A 15,664-nucleotide genomic window follows, 5' to 3' on the forward strand; every position below is an offset into this window, starting at 1 on the left:
AGTTCACTTCTCAAGTCCTCTCAAATCCCATAAGGATTATGCTTTTTGTTATCTAAGCCATATCATAGAATCTATGGTTTTTTAGCCATGAAGCAGATTAATAAAAAATAAATAAATAAAAATAAATCCAGCATGAGTTTCTCAAATTACTGATTGCTCCCTTATAAATGGTTTCACATTTTCGCAAATAACTAGATTTCATGGGAGTTTTTGAAGACTGTTAACTGGTATCTCAGCCAGCTAAGCCCTAGCCAAAATATTTTAATTGCACACCAGACCCTTCTCCTCGCTGTCATGGTAATTGTAGATTTCCCTAATTGAGAATCTGTGGGTGGGTATCTGCCCCGGAAGCCTAGTATGTGTCAAGACATCTGGTTTGCTAACCATCACACTGCCTTTCAGATTGACTTAACTGCAATCACCACTTCTCCCTGGGACCTTCCACTCAAATTCAGGGTTGCTCAGATCTGGAGCTGGCTGGCTACAGTGTTAGGGAAACGTGCAAAGAGGAGTGTTACTTTGCTGGGTCTTGCATTTGTAATATATTTTGGCTGTTGCAGGGTAATTGTTATAATGATCCAACCTGCAAGCTATGCCAATCCATTAGTAATTTTTTTTTAAAATAATGATTCTAAGGAATGGAATGTTTTGTTGCATAGAATATGCCTGTCAACTTCCAGAACAGCTGAGAGTGTTTGGATAAGCAGGTTCAAAGGCACACAGAGTCCTCACAAGTCCTCACATGTCCTCCCTATCTTGCAGTTTGCCAGGATGGCTGCAGACCTCAGAACACACTAGGACAATATTCAATGCAAATAAGTTTATTTTTATTTAGCCAAAAGACATTAATTTTATTATTGAGCTAAAAAATAAAATTTTAGACTAGAATAAAACTGTATTTATTTTCTGTTGCTCTGTCTGTGTGACATCGAGCAAATTATTTAATATCCTTTCCCCTCACTTCTTTCACCTGCAATGGGGAAAAATGTGTCTCCCTCAAGCCTTTAGATGGAGCGGGGAAAGAGGTGAAAATGCCCTACATCGTTCCTGACGCACAGCAGTTCCCAGAGAACGGTGCTTCCTTCTCTATTGCTTGGAAGTTCTACCTCATTGAATAAATATGTTCCTATCACTTGAAAGTAAAGTAATTAACAATTTAGGTTCCAGTCTTCTGAAATGACCTAATGTAAACCAGGGCAGAAGTGGTGGGAAAGTTGAAAAGGGTGGATTCAATGACCATGCAATACACATTTTCCTCCCTCAATTAGCCATCCAATGTGCAAACGACCGCTCTCTTTGAGGAAATCCTAGAAAATAAATAGCTATGAGGCGAACTGCTGTAGAGCCACAGAAACGTTCACGCACGCTCACCACAGAAGTGGAATCCCCAGCATGTAAGCCTAATATCCTAACAAAATGCAGAATCTCATCAAATAGAAACATTTAAAAGTTCTTCAATGAAAACGCTGATCAAGTGTGTTTTCCTGGTCTCTGTGGGTATTCTAGGAAACCACTTACAGAGCTTTGTAGAGAGAATCGTAGGCAGTAGATCACAGAATGGGACAGATGACCCATGGAAGTTGATGCTAAACAAGCTAATGCCTTGGCTTCATCAATGCTATTGCACATTGTTTTTGCCTTCCGATTCTATAACTTTGACAACAAATTTCATGCAGTTGCATTGTTCCTTGCCAACTCCCCTCAGAAAAGAAAGTCACTCAACAGAGGTATAAAAAAATGATCAAATACTCATCAACAGTTAAAATTAACAAAGAAGTGTTATATGCATCAATAGCAAAAATCTCGAAAGCATGTTGCTATAGCAAAAAAATACTGTATACTGGAAGAAAATGCATATGCAATCTGATAGCACCTATAAAATGTTTTCCAACCTACAAAAATATTTTTAAATTTTTCATGATAAATAGTAACTCTTTAAATACTAGTCTAGGAGTATAAACACCAAACACATCTAGTGACTATCTCTATGGGAGAATCAGGGGAACAGAATTCAACTGCAGTCCACAGGCACCTCACCAGCTGTATAATGTCTATAAATCCACACACACACAAAATCACCTGTAGCATATATGGCAGAGGGCAGCCATTTAATAAAGTTGGGAGTGATACATGGGGGTTCATTTTATTTTTCTGTAACTAAATGCTTATAATATTCCATAAAACAGGATAAAGTAAGTATTATTTTTAAGAAATGAAAAATGAGATTTTACTTTAGTTGCTAAAAGAAGTATGAAAAACTCTCTTTTCTGCTGTGATTATAACACACTGATCTGTTCATTACATGTCCTGCTAAATCGACCTGGAGGCTGCCCCCTTGCCTCCCAAGAGCACATGATCCACTCCAAGGAAACTGGGTAAATGTATCTGGGGGTTGAAAGCTATCTTTAGCATGGCAGTCAGGATTCACTGCGATCCAGCGCAGATCTCCTCTTTGGACCCCAAGCCTGTCAACTGTCATCTAGGACCTGCTGAGTCTCGTGGAACTGGTCACTGGCATCACAAACTCTTTGACACCTTCGTGCCTTAGCCCGAAGTTCCACCTCTTCTATTTCTGTCACCGTTGCCACCCACTCAATGGCAGGGCCACACTGTGCGTTAGCCCTTCGGAGGAGACAAGGGCAGGTGGGTTCTTCCATCTCAGTGCACCCCTCGCTGTACAAAGACACGTGGGGCCCTTAGCTTGACGCACTCTAGCTGTCTGTTTACTCACGCATCTGCTCTTCTGCTCTCTGTGCTGTGAGAGTCTCACCAGCTGGGCCCTTATTTGTCCGTCTGACCACAGGCTGGCCGTATAATAATGGGTGATGTTTAGATGCTGAGCAAAGTGATGTGTGCACGAGATGTTGATCCTGCTCTGATGACTCTTCAAAAGGTGATAATCCTGGAGGTTTGCTATTGTGTACATCACCGACAGGTTTCAATTTTAAAAAATGCACGCGTTTGAACGAGTTAAAGCGCTAAGAACGACAGCTGGTACGTGGCGAGCGCGGCGCTGCGGAGGCGTGGTGTTACCGGTCGGGCAGCGCTGGGCACCTGATTTGGGACTGCCCGGCTGGAGCTTTAGGCGTCCCTGCTCTTTGGTGCAGCCCCTGAATGTCCTGCCTGTCAGTGGCCGCGTGAGGACAGCAGCGATCCCAAGAGCAGGCTTTGGAGGCAAAGCCGGGCGAGGCTGGGAGACACGGATCCTCCCCAACGCAGCCTCAGCCGCTCCGGCTGTGAGGCTAATTCTTACCTTCAGGAGTTATTCTGGGGACGGTCGGGACAGCGCCGCTGAAGGTCCCAGCACGGACATCACTCACAAGCAGCGGATAGGTAGCCAGCTCACTGCGATTCCGCCGCCCCACGTGGAGGGAGCACCTGGCAGCAGCGCCACCTCTGGTGTGGGCAAGTTGGTGTTTCTCCCAGTGAGCTAACTACGACCCACTGGAAACAGTCCTGAGCTTAGACCTCGGAGTCTGGGTTCAAAGTCTAGCTCCAACACACGTGGTGAGCCTTTCGTAGCGTCACTTAAACTCTCTTAGCCCCAGTTTCTTTCATTGTTGAATGCCTGTCAGGAGACCTACTTCTCAGAGTGGATGTGAGGCTTAAAATATATATATATATATGTAAACACCCAGTTTCCATTAGATGAGTACTAGACAACCTCCGGTATCCGTCACGAGTACTGCAGACAAGTGGATAGGTAGCCACGGTGCGCACCGCAGCGAGCTTGGGGCTGATGGCCCGGGGCGAGCAGCACGGATGCCCTCCTTGCCTTGCTGATTTCTGATCTATATACTAAGGGCTGAATGTTTGAATTTGTCCTGCTTCCATTTAATCCTGAAAGTAAATTTAAACATAAACATGCTCTTACCTCTTACACGGTAAGGAGGCAGAAATCTAAAAGCAGTAAACGAGATGCAAACAACAATGCAACACATTGCCGAGCTGCCAGGGTGCCCTGATCGCCAAAGGCACCCAGTGAAGTAGCTGCCAGCACACGCGGGGGGAGCTCAGAGACACATGAGAAAATTTGTTGGTGTTTTGTAAAGAGAAACCGTGAAGAGTTTCCCCAAATCTGATATGAGGAACTCACTGTCCATTCCACCCAGTTTTTAAATTTCCTGGACGTGGGACTCTGCAGGCTGGGCAATATGTGCTATTCCTTAAACCTAAATTAGAAAACGCTGGGAGCAGCGCCAGGCAATGGGCGTCTTGCTCACCCTGGGACAAGGGTGGCATGTGTTTTTGCTCCAGTGCTCAGAGCTGATAAAGGTGACTCCTCACCCCCCAGATCGGCTTTCTGTCCACACTGCTGCTTAGCGGGCCAAGCCAGGGGGTGTGCGTTTGCTGCACAAAGCGGGAACCACCCAGCGTCCTCGGGGGTGGAGGTGGGGGGGGGCCGGAAAGTTCCAGGTTGGGAAGAAAGCTGCAGTTCCGAGGCGAGAGGGCAGAGGGGAGCTCCCTGGCGGTGGCCCTGGGCTCCCAGCGGGAGGAGGCTGGGTCCCTCGGGCCCCCGCCGGCGTCAGCCCGGAGGAGCGGCGGCCCGCGCCTCTCCCAGAGCCCGCGCGCGGCTGCTCCTGGGCACCTGGGAGTGTGTAGGTGTGTTTTTCTCTTCTTGTTGACTTGGTTACCGAAAAGGGCTTTTGATGGAGACCACATCCTTTGACTGCGTATCAGGAAAGTTTATTGAAAGTGGCTCCGAGAACACACTAAAACCCCCAACTTTCTGACTCAAGGAGCTGTTGCTTCACTTTCTTTTCTCTGTCACCAAGGTATAAACACACCTTCTGCTATCAGCTGTACTTTCCAGCCTGAAAGGAGAGTTCAGAAAGCAAGACAAGGTAAACAGGCCATGGCAGATAATAAATCAGAACATGTACAGGATTCTTTTTAAAAGATATGCTGAATTCTCACTCAACATACACGGAAGCGTGCGCTGCTGGCTCACAAAACCTGATATGATTTAACCCATTCCACGCTAACTCCCAGGAGCGGGCTGCCTAAGGTGGCAAAGAGCTCTCACGGAGCCCTTCCCTTCAGTTTAAATGTTACCATGAGCAGTGTGTGCCGGGGACGTCGCTCGCCCTCCCTTCACTCTGCTGCCCTCCCCTCCCCTCTGAGCTCCCAGTTTGGCTGTCACTTCCCGGCAGATGGGTTTCCCAGCCTCCCAGATCTAGGCGAGGTGCTGCACTCTGGTCCTCAGGGAGCCTCTGTGGCTCCTGCCTTTGCAGCGACCCCTGTCATGGCTGTCAGACTCTCATCTGTAATGTCCAGTGGGGTAAGCCTGGTGAGGACAGAGGCCATTTCACTCTCCTGTGTCAGTGTGTCCCCAACAGCAGGGATGTCACATGGCACAGGGCAGTCTCTCTCTCTCAGTGCTTATTAAATGTGCAAATAAATTCAGGAAATGAAGGCTCCTTAGCCTAGGAAACTCAGTCTTGGGGGTGAGGATGGGGAGAAAAGAGACAGACATGAAGACAATGATTTTAATATGTGAGTGGAGAGGGATAAGGGGGCGCAGAGACTCACTGCGGGGCAGTCGCAGAAGGGGCACTGCTGGTCTTGACCAGGTGGAGGGGCCAGGCTGGGAGAGGTGTGGGCGGCGGGGGTGGGCATGGCTCGCAGGGGCAGGTCGGGCGGCAGGAGGGTAGGAGAGCACTCCAAGCAGAGGGCACAGCTCGTGCGGAGGCATGAAGGGGTGCAGAGCGCGGGGCTCTGTAGTTAGTGTTGTAATGATCTGTGTTTCCCATTTCAGCCCTAGGACAGCCGACTGGGGTGATAAGGGATGTTGATGCAGTGTGGGCTAGGAGGAAAAGTGTCAGGAAAACTGCCTGGTTTGCCTAGGCCGCTGGTGCAGTGGAAGGGGCAGAGCAGGGGGCACTTACTAGCTGTGAGGAAATGAGCACGTCACACGCCTCCATTCCCTGATAATCCCGACTTCATAAGACCTGCCTTAAAGATTGAATTAGGAAGGAAAGGTAGATCCTCGCTTCATGCAGTAGGTGCTCAGTAAGTGCCCTTTTTTCTTCTTATTTCTCCTCTTTCTCGGTGCTGTTTCTTCCCTTTTTGCGCCACTGTAAGACCCAGACTGAGCCTGTTTGTGAAATGAGTCATATTCCTCCTTGCCCTGGAGCCTGTCCGATGTCCCGGTGGTGAGCAATCTCCCGCTCGGTCCCCACCCTGGGGAGCCCCTTTCCTGTCCCGAATGCCACTTCGCCTCCTGAGATGCTGCGTACACGTCCCCAGCCCAGTCTCTGAATTATGCATTTTTATTGTGCCTGAGCCCAGCACTTAATAGAGGTTTAACAAAAGCTAGCTGCTGATGAGACAGCCTTTTCCAGACCAGAATTACAGCACAATTATAGGACGAAGGTTGGCTGCCCTTTCTGTCAGGGTTAATTGTTAACTGAGCCACCAGAGAGCGTGGCGTGTTGATGCTCTCAAGTCAACGAGGAAGAAAACCCCAGCAGCATAAGCATTGCTGCTTTTTCAAAAAGTTATTTTTAAGGGGAAAGACTTGGAAAACGTCACTGTTTGGAATGAGCTAAGACATTAAATATACACAGCTGAGTCATTTTAAATTAATAAAGAGCAGACCTAGGCAGGGACACCAGCGTTTGTAAATCATCTGCTCCGTGTTCAGCACTTTGCCGTCCATGTATTACCCATATATTATCTCATTTAATCAATATTCATCAGCTGTTCTACAGAAGAGACCTATTTCATAAACCCAATGACAGTTTGCCCTGATGTAATAGCGACTGCTACAAAATCACTTTTTTTATGAGGAACTAAATCACCTTCCAGATGAAATGCTGATCGCATCGATGAGGTGCTGTGACATAAAGCGGGAGTAAGAGAGAGCCCTCAGATCTCAGGGGTTGAACCCACGGAGGTTGCTTTTTCGCATATGTTATGTATAGGCTGAGGTCAGCTGCTGCTCGTCTGCCATTCCTTTATTCCAGGACCCCCGCTGGGAGAGCAGTCCCAGTCTGGGACGTGGCACCCTCCTGGCAGAGGGGAAAGGCCATGGCCACACCACACCGTGGCTCTCAAACTTCTGCTTGGAAAAGGCCCACGCCTCTTCTGCACAGATTTCATTAGTCAAAGCAAATCACATGGCCGAGCCCGTGTGCACAGGATGGTGAGAACACTCTTCTCGTGGGAGGGAGGGGGCGGTCACCGTGAGCCACAGAGCAGAGGCTATGCACTCTCCTTCGACAGAGGAAGGGAGTGAAGTGTTTGGAATGATATTAAACCCTATGGCTGAAGTTAGGAGTAATGATGTCTCCTTTCAGGGTGTGAAAACCTCATGCCGTTAAGTTCTCCAAAGTACGAGCTTCCCTGCTCCTCTCTTCTCATTCCCTAATGCCCAGGTAAGGGGCAACGCACGTTTGTCAGGAAAATGTTGTGGCAAGCCTGAATTAAAACTATGACAGGGAAAGAAGAGAAAAGAATGGATCGGAGAAATATTTAAGGTCTATAGTGATCAATAATAATTCATAATGATGAAGTTGGTAGGAGTCCAAGAGAGGACTAGAGAATGTCTTCAAGGTTTGGGGTTTGTTTACTAGACGTTTGGATAGGGAAGGCTTATACTTTAGGGAAACCGGGTCACCAGTAATTCTTTGCTGATTGATTGGATTTTGGACCACCTCACTATTTACTGGTTTTCCCAGAAGAATGGAAAATCTCAATAAAGGTGCACATAGCAGTTATTTTGCAACCCACATTCTCATAAAAATGGTGCTCATTGGCTTCCTTCAGGAGAGAATAATCGCTAAGAGCCACAAGCAGGTGGGGACGTTCCTGCACTTAGTGTCATCCAGGTAGACCTGACCGTGAACTCCACCGAGCCCAGGACCGCTGGGCAGCAGCAGCTTCATAAAGATGCCGACCTCTTCTTAGAGGAGAATCTTTCATTCTCACCAAAGATACTGATATCTCAAAGTCAAACCAACGGGCAGCAATTTGGAGTTTTAAATGGAGCAAAAACAGATTTAATTTTTTAAATGGAAGTACAGTCAGCTACAGTGTGTCAATGTCTGGTGCACAGCACAATGTCCCAGTCATGCACATACATACAAATATTCATTTTCATACTCCAAAAACAGATTTTCTAATTTTACTTCCAACAGATGTTAAATTTGGATTAAAATATAGTAATACCGTAGCGTAGATTAGAATTGTAGCCAGGGTGTTTCAAGATAGCTATCTTCCCTTTTTTGGTCTCCTAATTCCTCCCCCCACCCCCCAATTATAATTTGCTAACATATCTTATAAGAATGAAAACAGTTGGGATCTAAACTTATTGCTCAAGTGGAAGCTGAGTATTCTGTTGATGTCCCTAGAGAAAAAAAGGCCCCCAGATGGGTCAGATTAGCCACAAAGTCTGAGACATGAGAAGGTATTTTAAAATCCAGAGCTGAAACAATCCTGGGGGGAAAAATGAAGCAATGATTTCAAGTCTTCAGAATAGCAGGAGAGCGACAACCTAGCTAGTGGGATAATGAGACGTTGTTCTTCAAAACTAAGCCTAAGGACTGAAGTCCACTCCAAAATCTACCAGAAATTGGTAATTCACTTGAAGAACACTATCAGGGTCTCCTGTATTGGACAAGGCTCTGTATCAAGTGCTGTCGGGGGTACAGAGAATTAAGACAAGCTCTGCCCTCGAGAGGCAAATTATTTAGTTCAGAAGGCAAAGCATATAAAACAATAGGTCTTCATATATGGTAAAACTGGATAAGTCCCAAAGGATATTTTTAGGGGTTTATGCATTATTTATGTGTTCATTCCTCTAATATTTTGGGAGACCTATTAGGTCTCTGCACTTGGGACACAGCGTTAAACAGGCAGAGCCCCTGTGTCATACAAAGGCATGCAATCAGAGTCCAACAAGACATTGTTAACACAGAGGCATAAATGGGACACTAGCTATGAGCATAGCATATGTTTTGATAGGATGGACAGGATTCTTTTCTGCCTTACAGAGTTCCATTGTGATAACCACAAACTTACACTACCTAGAAGTTATTTTTCTTGTTTACAAAACTGAGAATAGTTGTTTACTTCAAAGAGCTGGTCTAACCATATAATAAGACTGCATAAGTGAAATTTAGGCATGAGTCACTCACCGAAGAGAAATTGCATATGGCAGCCATGGTAGTATTGCCATGGGAACCAGAGGAAAAATCGTTTCTCCCTTCATGCCAGGTGAAGGCAAAACATCATGAAAGAAAACAAAAACACATGTGATTGGAAGCCATTTTTCCCCTTCAACTTCCTTGTAAAGTCCAATTTTGTCCATTAAAACTCATGGTAAATGTATCCTTAACATGGGAAAACTTCTTTCCAAGAATAGTCAATTGCCTCTTCCTTGCTCTGTCTCCTGTACAAACATCTATTATATTATTTATCACACCCCATTGCTAGGAGGTTAAATGTTTCTGTCCTGTTAGCTTATAATATTTTGAGAGAAGGAATCTAGCTTTTGTCATCCCTGTGTCTCTCGTTTCTGGCTCAGCTTAGTATAATATGATAGTTGTTGACTAAGCTAGGCTGTCTCTGAACTTTTGAGTCCCCGAGGAAAGAAGGGATCATAGGAGGCTGAGCACTGGCAGCATTTCTCTTTGTGCTTTAGGAAGTGCATTGCACCAGCACTAAACAATACAGGCCCACTCTCTGCCCATGAAAAGTGCTCCCCCTAAAATTATGTGTTGAATCAAGTATGAGTTAGTTGATCCTTACGTTGTAAGCAAGCTAATCTTACAGTTTTGATCAGGCCACTGTTCTTGAAATCACCTATACAGGATGAAACTCAAACTACTTATTATCCTTTCTGAAGCCTTTCCAAAACTCATGCTGACATGTTTTCACTTTCATCACCTGAAGCTCTTCCCACACACTTCTGCCCCTCATATCTTTCCTGTGGTTCTCGAAATGGCTATGTTGTTTCAAGGGCAAACTTATGTCACAGGCATGAAAAAGCTACTCTGCCTTCTCTGCCTGATATATCACTATTTGGTCTTCAAAATCCATTACAAACAAAAATTCAAAATAACTTCTCCTTGTGGAATTTGCCACTCCCTTCCTTCAGTTGCCAAAGATTTTTGCTTGCCATGTGTGCTCTTGCTTCTTTCAAGGGTAGTTACATCGATTGTGCTACCAACCCTTTAAGGAAGAACGTAGTGTTTTGGTTTTTATTTACCCCAGTGCCTAGTGAAATGCATGGTTCCTAATCGATGCTCAAAAATATTGAAAGAGAAGAAAAGTAGAAAGGCAAAAGTATGAAAGACAGGAGGCAGGAATAGAGAAAAATGTAGGGAAGGCGAGAAGAAAGGAATGGGCATTTGAGGAAACTTGGTGTGAATCTGGCAATGACAACAACATTGGGATAATCTTATTGTACTAACTATTGTGTTTTGAGTACCTACTGTGTGGCAGGTAGCATGCTAGGGATTTTATATGCATCATCTAGTTTTCTCCACACAGCTCCCTTAATTTAATAAATTTGTGAGTCTGGAATTTACATCTTCATATACTTTTCATAAAACTTAAGGACCACGTCTAAGTCAACTAGCAGAGAAGCTTTAAAGATTGAGAAATGAGTAATTGGTCATTATGTCTTATCATTCCTGTCTGGTCCTGCAGACAGGTCTCTTACATTTAGGCATATAACCATCAAATAAATGGTGACTAAATAAATGTAAGGAACACTATATTGAGTCTCTGAGCGATTTACAGAAATGACTAAGTCTTTTTTAGGACTCACAGCACCCATATTCTCTATTTCAAGATTCCCAGTGGTCCCAATGGTGTTGGCATGTCACCAAGACAGCTGCTTATATGTCTGTTTTGGCTCACTTAGTTATTTACTCCTTCAGGGTACATTTCTAGAAGTGAAGCTGCTGTCTAAAAGGTGTGAATATTTTTCATGCTTTTACGTATAAAGAAGTTCGCTTCCATAAAAGTTTTATCCACAGTGGGTACACAGAGAATTTCTTCACCCTCACAAATCCTTAGCCTTTTCAATTTTTAATAATGGTTTGTTTATATTTAATTTAAAATTATTATTTTCTAGCTAGATAGGTAGCGATTATATCTCATTGTATTTTTCTCTTTTGTAGGATGGACACCTTTTATATCTGTTAGTCATTTGTATTTTCCATTGTAGATTATTTGTATACGCTTTGTCTATATTCATATAATCGTATTTCTGTTTTCCTATATATATTGTGGATTTTTTTGTTTTTTTAATTGTGTCTGATCTTTGACACGTCTTTTTGTTTGTTTGTTTTACTGACCTATACTCAGTTTGCAATATTGTGCTAATTTCTGATGTACAGCATAGTGATTCAGTTATATGCATATGTGTATATATTCCTTTTCATATTCTTTTTCATTATAGACTATTTCGAGGTATTGAATAGAGTTCCCTGTGCTATACAGTAGGACCTTGTTGTTTGTCTATTTTATGTATGGTAGTTAGTATCCATAAATCCTGAACTCCCAACTTATCTCTCCCTACCCCTTCCCCCGCCTAGTAACCACAAGTTTGTTTTCTATGACTGTGAGTCTGTTTCCATTTTGTAAATAAATTTATTTGCTCATTTTTTTTTAGCTACCACATATAAGTGATATCATATGGCATTTTTCTTTCTCTTTCTGGCTTATTTCACTTAGTATGATGCTCAATACCACTAACTAGTAGAGAAATGCAAAATTACAATGAGTTATCACCTCACACCAGTCAGAATGGCCATCATTAAAAAGTCCACGAACAATAAATGCTGGAGAGGGTGTGAGAACAGGGAACCTTCCTACACTGTTGGTATGGAATTTTTTGATGTGTACTTTGCAATTTCTTTCACACCTCACTGTATAACTTTGCTTATGGTAGTTCTGACATATAGATGGTTTTAAATATATAATCAGATCTATCACTCTGTTTTGGTGTTATACTTACAAATGGTAAAGCATCTTAATTTTAGATCCAATGACATTAAAAGCTGCATCAGGGAAGAATTATGAACTACTTATTTTTAAGATGAAATCTTTAACTATTTACACATGTCAGACTGGGACAAGGCATGATGTCTGACAGGTACTCAGAGAACATGAGCTGATGATGGAAACCATGCTGAGCAGCAAGTCATGTTCAAGGTCACATTCAAACACCAGACCAGCCAGCTACCTGACTTCTACTACAGAATTCCACCAACCCCGAAGTATACTTGGAGCCTTGTCTTTTGTCTAGGAAAATACCAGACAAAACATTAGACTTGAGCATATTAGACTGGACCTTTCCAAAGAATTCAGTTTATTTAAATAAAATGCTTTCTGCCAGTAACTCCAAGAAGAGATAGTATGGAACTAGAACTTGGGAAACTTGGCAGTAGTTTTTATTTTGCTTAACTTTGGGCCTCAGATTATTTTATTTCTCAACAAAGAGTTAAAACCTAATCCCTAGGATCTTAATCTATGAACTTCCCAAAGCTTACGTTTTAGGTAATCTAGGTCTCTGCCTCTCCTGAAGGTGTCGCTCTGCACCGGGGGCATGAGTATGGATGGAAGAGAGTGGGCTTTGGAGCCCAAACCATTTGAAACTTGCTTCTGCTTCCTGTGGCCTTGGGAAGTTGCCTACACTTGTCATTGAAGCTCTCTTTTATCTGAGGCAAAGGTATTGTTATGATAAAGTAAAATGAGAGAGGTCAGATGCTGGGCACATGGTAGAACCTAAGGAATGCACCTTGAGGTGCAACCTTGGCAAAATGGAAGAACTTGGAAAGATATGAGATTTACTGCTCACCCCACCCTCCTAGCCTTGGGCTATGCACCTATAAATTTGAGCAAAATAATGCCTATCTTGGAAAAATGCTATCATGAATAAAGGAGATTATGTACAATTCGCATAAATCACAAATGGGTTGTAAGGCTTGCTGTATCAGCCTCCTGCATTTCCCTAATTAATTTGCTCCCTCACCCATCCAGACAACGATTTCATACTTCTACTCTTTAACCTTCAGCAATGAGTTGTCCTCTTCTTCACTCCCAAATAACAACCCCACTTCTTATTTTGTTGATGAAGCAGAAATCATTCATGAGAACTATACCATCTTTCTGAAATCCAAACTACTGACCTGCAGCATTGGGCCCCACATCCTGCCTTCTCTGTTTTTCACCCTAGATTTTACCATAGATGAACTTCCATCCATACTATTTAAGGGCAGGTCCTCCAAACGTTCACTCAATCTGATTGCCAAACACCTAGTGAAAGGCTCTGTGTCTTTATCCATCTCCCTTTCTTCTGAATCATCAGTATTTCTTGCCCTAATGCATTTTTCCATCAACATTTATAGTGTAGGGCTATGATAGCCCCATCTCTCTCTCTCTCTCTCCCTCTCTCTCTCCCTCTCTCTCTCTCCCTCTCTCTCTCTCCTCCTCTCTCTTTCTCTCTCTCTCTCACACAGACACACACACTCTTTACCCTACATCCACTCTTGTTAAAATGCAGCCTTTACATGAACCTCCTAGGATGGGCTGTCTATATCCTCTGTCTGCATTTGCCATCTAGTCAAGGCTACTAGTGACGTACTGGTCCAAGCTTCCATCACATCTGGGCTGGAAATGAAATATGCTTACCTTCCCACCAGGTCTCCATGCTTTTATGTTTGTCTTTTCGCAATCTGTGCTAAAACAAGCAAACACACACAAAAAATAATCTTACTTTTTCAGTTTTTACAAATTTCTAATTGTAGTAATATGCACATAGCATAAAATTTACCATCTGAACTGTTTTTCAGTGGACAGTGTTAACTACATTCATATTGTTGTACAACCATCACCACAGTCTATTTCCAGAACTTTTTCACTAACCCATACTAAAACTTTGTACCTATTAAACAATTCATTTACCCCTCCCCTAAGCCCCTGCCCACTTCCTGTCTCTATAAATTTGACTACTCTAGGTGCCTCATATAAGTGGAAACATAGTGTCTGTCTTTGTGTGACTGGCTTATTTCACTTAGCATGGTGTCCTCAAGGCTCATCTGTTGTGATATGTGTCAGAATTTCCTATCTTTTTTAAGGTTGAATAGTATTCCATTATATGCATAAACCATCTTTTGTTTATTTACCTGTTGATGGATTCTTGGGTTGTTTCCACCCTTTGGCTATTGTAAATAATGCTGTTATGAACATAAAGACATAGGTATCCCTTTGACACCTTGCTTTCGATTCTTTGAGGTATTTACCAGGAAGTGGAATTTCTGGATCATATGATGATTCTATTTTTAATTTTTTGAGTAAACATTATACTGTTTCCCATGGGGCTGCACCATGTTACATTCCCACCAACAGTGCACAAGAGTTCCAATTTCCCCAAATCCTTACCAACACAAATAACCTTTTAAAAGGATTAGACTAAAGCACCCTCTCGTTGAAGAACTGCTTAAGTTTTTCTCATATATTAATACATGAGGATTCTCTTGCTGGTGTATGAGAATTTTTTAGCAAATTTTTAACAGGGGAATGCTTTGATTTCATTTGATCTAATTTACTATATTCCATAAAGACCTGTATGATCTGCCCTTTGCTTACACAACCATCCTCAGTTCCAAGCATCTGCTCTCTTCCCTTTTTTACCACACTCAAGTCATCCTGGTCTGTAATCCTCAGCATTTCTCCCTCACATCTCACTCAGGAGTTGTACACTTGCTATGTTTTCTGGCTGGATGTTCTTCTCCAAAGTTTCCATTTACTCAGGGTTCAGCTCAAATGTTTCACTTCTATGTAAAATACTGGCCCTAGTCTAGCCATGCTCAATTTTCTACCTAGAAATGATCAATATCAGGAAGTACTTACTTAGTGAAAGATTCTGTGTTGTTTATCTTCTTTACTAGTATAAAAGCTTCAGGAGAGTAGGAACACTTTTCATTTTGTAAACCACTGTATTCTCCGCTCCTAGAACCGTGCCTGCCCTAAGGGAGACACTTAATGAATACATTTTGTATATTGAAAAAATATACTTACATGACAGTCATTGTAAATGAGAAGAAAATGATGATGATGATGATGATAGTTTTATTATAACAATAATGGTTCAAGCTGTTCATGCCCTCCCATTTCTTTGGACAACCAAGAGAAGTGCAATCACTGAGGAGCGACTGCATGTCTGTAATTCCCTTTTGAAACGGACAAATAAAACCAAGATGGCACAAGGTAGGAACAAACTTGCCTGGAGTTACGCAACTCCTATTTAAATGAAAAGTGAGGTGAGCATGGGATCTGAAATAGGTGTGGGTTTGCAGTCTTAGTACTGACGGAATCGTGGTCCCCTCTGAATGATTGTAACCAAGGGAAACGCTTTCATTTCAGCGGGGGGACTAGAGCAGGGCTATGAGTTGCAGGGTCGCCCCGGCAGCCCTGGGTCTGGTGCATAGACTGGCCACCTGGTAAAGCCCCATTGAGGTCATGGTTGCCAAGGCACAGGGCATAACCAAAGGAAGAGCCTGGCAGCAGTGCTGGCATAAACCACTTCCCGGCTATGCAGCTGCAAGCTACGCAATGTGATTCTGAATCCTTTTTCACTCTAACATCCAGTAAATAAAGTCATACAATTAAGGAGCCAGAATACCTGAAAGACACAAAATTGAGCACC

General features: G+C 43.2%; 1 long non-coding RNA gene across 1 annotated transcript; it reads right to left on the minus strand.

Moving 5' to 3' along the window:
* Positions 1-4,728: 4,728 nt before the first annotated feature.
* Positions 4,729-14,948, minus strand: LOC140685938 (uncharacterized). Its single transcript, XR_012059406.1, has 4 exons — positions 14,869-14,948; positions 13,648-13,696; positions 9,141-9,208; positions 4,729-4,814 (listed from the first exon to the last, which is right to left on the minus strand). It is a non-coding gene; the product is annotated as an uncharacterized lncRNA (long non-coding RNA).
* Positions 14,949-15,664: the final 716 nt, after the last annotated feature.

This window comes from Vicugna pacos, chromosome 15 (genome assembly GCF_048564905.1).
Source record: "Vicugna pacos chromosome 15, VicPac4, whole genome shotgun sequence".
NCBI lineage: Eukaryota > Metazoa > Chordata > Mammalia > Artiodactyla > Camelidae > Vicugna > Vicugna pacos.